This window comes from Pinus tabuliformis, chromosome J, assembly GCF_031772625.1.
Source record: "Pinus tabuliformis cultivar Carrire ecotype Pingquan chromosome J, CPIR1, whole genome shotgun sequence".
Lineage (NCBI taxonomy): Eukaryota > Viridiplantae > Streptophyta > Pinopsida > Pinales > Pinaceae > Pinus > Pinus tabuliformis.
The window spans coordinates 1,358,358,386-1,358,364,386 of NC_142295.1; the positions used below are offsets into that span (position 1 = coordinate 1,358,358,386).

A 6,001-nucleotide genomic window follows, 5' to 3' on the forward strand; every position below is an offset into this window, starting at 1 on the left:
CATATAACATCCTTCAAATGAAGGGAAATATTTATCTAGAAATAAGATTGTATTTATAATAATCCATGTTTCTCATGACACCACACATGGAAGAGATCTAACATTTTCTAAAAAAAAGTCTTCCATACACTACTTGAAGAATTCAAGGAAGGAAGTCTTATTTTCCTATAGGAAAATCCCATTGTGCTTGAAAAAAGAAATTCCGTCAATGAATATTTAATACATTCACCACCAACCCTAAACAACATAGGAGACAATAACTTTTCATGTTATTTGTAGCTAACCTATAATATACTATAAAATTTAAGAGACAAAATTAATCTAATAACGTAGAGACAGGTATGGAAACACCATAATTAACACAGACATTCATGGTGGACATTAATCATCTTTATCCTAACAATTGAAGAGAATGCAAAGGGGATTAATAATAATGATTGAGATCTTATTCTTTCTAATACATATTTTATTAATAATGAGTAGAACCCTATTGTGAATGTAAAACACAATTATATTCTTAATGCAAGTTCCATATTAATAATGACCTATGTGTTTTTTCTAGACATATATTATCACTTGTTTTTGTTATTTTTAATTTATTTTTCGTGCATTCTAACTGAGTTTTTGAGATTAATGGTTTAATTTTTATTGTATAACAATTTTAATAGTTTTTAAGACTTTTAGCAAATTGATTGTTATTCAACTATGATACTTTCTTAATAAAAAGGATTTGATATTCTGTTGTAAAATAATTTACATACATAAGACTTAAAATTATCAATCTTGTTCATATGTTATGCTATTAATGTTCATCCCAATTGTTGTTGAAAATGGATTTCCCATATGACTTTAAAAGGTCATTAAATATAGTTGTAAGCAATATCCCATGTAATTGTGCAACTCTGGTCTAAGAAGAGTTTTGCCAATTTGTGTAGAAAATGGTGGTTATATTGGTTTTATTATCTCATGCATAGTGCTCATAAGAAGTATGACACTTAAGGTAGTAAGAAGTATGGCCTTGAGCTTATCCACCTGAGGTATGCTATAGTTCCTTGCTCACATATTAGCAAGTCCAATGATAAGATCCATGTGATAATTTGTATGATCATCTTGCATTGCAATGAAGCAACAACCAAAATTTTAGATTGAGTTTTCTTCCAATGGATAATGTTGAATTGAAATATTTTATTTAAGGGAGGAGAAGCTATGTAATTAGTAGAGGATAATAGGGATCATTAATGAGGAAAGTTAGAGAATACCTTTTCAAACTTAATAGGATTCATGTGAAAGCCTGAAGGTAGATTTTGAACACCATGTTGCAGTGTGGTGATTAATTTGTCAATCAGTTCATCATCATCATCATCATACAATGTAGAAGAAAGGTTCACATATGTAGCTTTCTCATTTGTGACAATCTTCACCCCTTCTTTTGGCTCGAAAACTGGAATATGCACTTTATCAACCACATGTGCCAATCTGCTTGAATTTGGATTTGAAATCCAATCGGGAATGGGAATGGCATATGTATTAGATTTTAAAATGGAGGTTGTAAGAATCGGGGACATATGACTGAGATCATGGGAAGAAAGGTGGAGGGGCTTTGGGAAACACTTGGGAGAAGACTAGAATGGTGCACCTTTTCTTGTAGTTGCATCCTCATGGAAGTTAAAAGTAAGTTGCTTTACACGATTTGAAAAAGAAATCCTCAAACTTGAATCCTCAAATGAGTTAGTGATTTGCAAATCTAGTTTATTGAAATTTGATCTTTTTGTAAATAGTAAATTGTGCTAAGATTGTTGCAATGTATGATGGAAATGAAAAGTATATAATCATGGAAAGGGAAGCAAAGGGTATTTAATTACTTACTTGATTCTAGCCCAAGAGACGCAATCTTTAAATGTTAGACTTTTGTGTGAAACCAAACAATCGACATTAGACTCTAGAAGTTCTCGGGCCTTAGTATCCCTTGCAAACTTGATTTCTACTATGTATTCTTCTAATTTTAAAATAAAAGTGTTTGCTTCAGTTGGAGTTTTGTCTAAGAGATCTTCAAATTCAGACCTTTCCCATGTGAGACAATGGTGAATATGACGTGGAAATGAATGAAGCATGCACATGGGTGCGTGCTTTTTAGGGGGGTCTCGTGATGCTCCATACTTCTCAGTCAAGTGAGGGATAACCATTTGGGTGTTGCACTTGGTTCCCAGTGTTCCAAACTAGCAATGGCTTCTAGAACTAAACACACCTTGAATCTACATACAACATGACATTGACATTGTCCATAGTATTCAAAACAACATCAACCTCACCATTCTAGAAGGAATCGCCAAAGACATTTTTGATATCTAGGCTCACACGATTATCCATTGCTTGAACCTGCAAATGTGGGTTGATTGCATTGGCTGTTGATGCTGCCACTCTTGACTTTGCCTACCCAATATTCCAATCCTGAAAGAGGAAATGTCTACTAATATTTCTCTTCTCAATAATGTTATCATCTTTTATAGTTTTCTTTCCCTGGCTCCTATGAGGCTAATTTCTTTAGAAGCTCACATCCAAAGCACCATCCCCCACAAGAAATAATTTTTCATCTTCCAGCTTTTTATGCACATTTTTTCAAAATATAGAAATCTAAGCATCATAATGACTATTCAAAGGTCTCACATCCTCTGGCCCAAGGGGTTCTACAGGAAGATATTCCAATGAATCGAAATAGAATAACTGCACAAGTAGGAATATAGAAATTGATATTAGACAATAAATAATTGAATGCTCTTCTACCTTGCCCTTCATTGCCTATATAAAAGGGTACACTTCCTTTGATATTTAAGAGAAATACATAAAAAGAGTAAGTAGGGTGCCAAAGAAATAAAACTTGCAAAAGTGGATGAAAGTTGCCATAACAAGATTTCACAACCTCCTACCCAACGATTCCACCAAACATAGCTACCATGGGATTCAACACTTGATGGGAACCACTTGCAAAATGTTTGAATACACTTACAAAAAAATTGATGTAAGGGAAAAGATAATTTATATGATTTCTGATAACAATACATAAACAACAAACTAGCATAAGACTACCTGTCTCTTCAAGAAACAATGGAGGAAAGAGAGAATTGGGACAATCAGGCATGTAAAACAATATCAACTGTGAAATCCTTCCCTGAAGACTTATATGCAAAGGTTTTCTCTCACATGATTATTTTCCGCAACACCTTTTGGAAGATATTTCAACAGTTATTGGGTTGTCAGCTTCATTTCTCTACTGCCTTTCATTTGCAAATGAATAAATGGGTAGACAAAAGTAATAAATTGCAGTTTGGTACAAGGCCTATGTGTTTCTACACCAAAAATAAATAGTGGGATTCTTCTTTCCATGCATATTTATAATCAGGTTGTTATGGTTACCAGTGGTTGGCCCTTACATGGTACCCATCTCTCTTCCTTCAGTTGTCTCCCATCACCAACACAAGAAGCAGCACAAGGCATCCTTCTTTGTTTAGAAATTAGCTTGCATCCACAACGTATTTGATGATATTCACACCCCCTAGGCTTGCTATAAATCACTCCAGGACAAAAACCAAATGTTCAAACCTAAGTAATAAATTGCAGCCTGTTACAAGCCCTTTGTGTTCACTACACCAAAAATAAACAGTGCAATTATTATTTGCATGTCCTACAACATAATTATAATCAGGTTGTTATGGTTACTAGTGGTTGGCCCCATACAAGCTTCCCAACTCTCTTCCTCCAGTTGTCTCCCATCACCAATGCAAGAAGCAGCACAAGGCATCCTCCTTTCTTTAGAAATTGGATCGCACCCATTCCCAAGTATCTGATGCTCTTCACACTCCCTCGCCTTGCTACAAATAACTCCATAATAGACATCAATTGTTTGTACAATTTTACATAGGTGACTGAGTCTAATTTTATCTAGATAAACTGTGTCTTAAGGGGAAGTGACATCATAAACTCAAGCGCATCTACTATAGTCCCTGTACTATTCTCAAGCAGGTTGGTGTGAATGCATGTCATTTAGATTTTCCTTGCCAGCATTGCCTCCACAATGTGGATAATGTTAATAATCTCAAGCCCTATGAACCTCCTATTCTGGAAGAGGAAGTTCACATTTCCCATGCACCTGATAAAATTATGGATTTTCAGCAGTTGTTGGAGGAAGACACACTACTAGACCTGTAGTAGCAGACTATGACGTATCTTGTTGGGCACCAAAGCCAACTACCTTCTTAGGAAAAACGGTTGTCCCAGGTTTCTTTTGAACATAGCTTCCCACCCCTTGTTGAGAAGGTGGGGTCATTTTTGCTAAAACTGTGAAGAACTGATGTGCCACATCTGGCAATCATTTATAGCTAGTCTTAATAGTTAGTTGTAGGATAATAAAGGCATGGTTAATCTTGAGCACTATGCATTTTCGGTTTATATTATTTCTTAGTTAAATCAGACTTTGTCAAAACTAATCAGATCTCATCTTAAGTAAAATCTTATAAAAGGAATTTTCTCAGAAGCATAAGATACAAATGTTTTGGGAATCAATATTCTTGTGCATTTTATGTTTTAAAGTTTCCGTCTTCAACATTTGAGTGTTATGTCTTATCAATCAGCCAACCATCTGATGAAGGGAGGCAGATCGAGTGGTCTAGTAGTTTGCAAATGGGAAAGAGGTTGATATCACCTCCCGAGCTCCCAAAATATGCAGTGATCTGGGTCGTCAGATCCAACAGGATGAATTAATGACAAAGTATGCACTTGCATCATAATGGATTTTTATATGTCAAGATTCTTCTCCAATTTATGCCTTACGACATTTCCTTTGCAACATCTGGTACAATTGCTAGTTTTAAAAAAAATGAATGCTAACCAACCTATTTCTAATATATGAAAGGAGCGCATGTAACCATTTAAGGGCTTCCAAGCTTCTTAGAAAGCAAGGGAGAAGGCCCTGACATATTTGTTGCAAAATTGTCCAACCAAAGTTTTCGTGTGATAATCCATAATATGAGAAACATCCATGTCCTTATCCATGACCATATTTAGAGTTCTTTTGTGGATAGAAGTACACTTCTTCCCATGCGTAATCTCTTCCACCTTCAAAGCAGCTCCCACTTTTCAATTTACTTGAAAAAGTTTTTATTTGTTTCATATACAACCATTTTTTAAGATATGAACTTATAAAGTTTCACTATCATGTTTATTTTATTTTATATTATATTAATATTTTTATTTTTATTTTTCTATTGATTTTTGGAGAATTTAATTCCAACGAGTTGTTAGGTGTCAAAAGCGTCTATCCAAATGTCCCAGTTCAGTTTTAGTTAAGTCCAATATTATCGGTTTCACTCCAATCATTTATCACTGATATCTCCAATGTAATCTTATTTAACTAATTCATAATATTGAGAAAAACAACTCTCATCCATTATATAGTATCAACCTATATCACTTTCACTCTCGCAACTGAAGAAAATGCACAAAAACATATTGCGCATAAAAAACCACCGGAACTGCGCAAACGAGAAGGAAATTTTTTCGATGGCTCTACGAAGATTTTTTCAAAGTTCAAAACGTACGAGTTTTTTTGGTAAGTTTTCGAACTTTTCAAAATTCAAATCCTCGAAGTTCAAAATTTTTTTAAAGGTTTTATTTTCAAGTGTGGTATAATGATATATGAGGCATGAAAACTTTATGAGAATGACTGTTTTGTGATTAAAAGATCCTCATAAAAGTTTTTCAAATGTTTTATTTAATTTTTTATATAAACAAAAAGGGACTTCGTTGAAGTGTTCTACTCAAAAAAGGATGCCCGTATATTTTTTAATTTTTATTTTTTTAAGAGAAAAGGGTTGAGATATGATATGGGGTTTTTTTAAAAAAGGCTTATATTTATATTTTTTTAAGAGGGGTGGATGTAATTTCTTAAAAGAGCATTATATTGTTAAAAATGCTTCATGTATTATATTTTGAAAGGATGAAGAGTTTC

General features: G+C 33.9%; 1 pseudogene; it reads right to left on the reverse strand.

Moving 5' to 3' along the window:
* Positions 1-945: 945 nt before the first annotated feature.
* Positions 946-4,321, reverse strand: LOC149232432 (ubiquitin-activating enzyme E1 1-like; annotated as a pseudogene).
* Between the last annotated feature and the right edge of the window lie 1,680 nt (positions 4,322-6,001).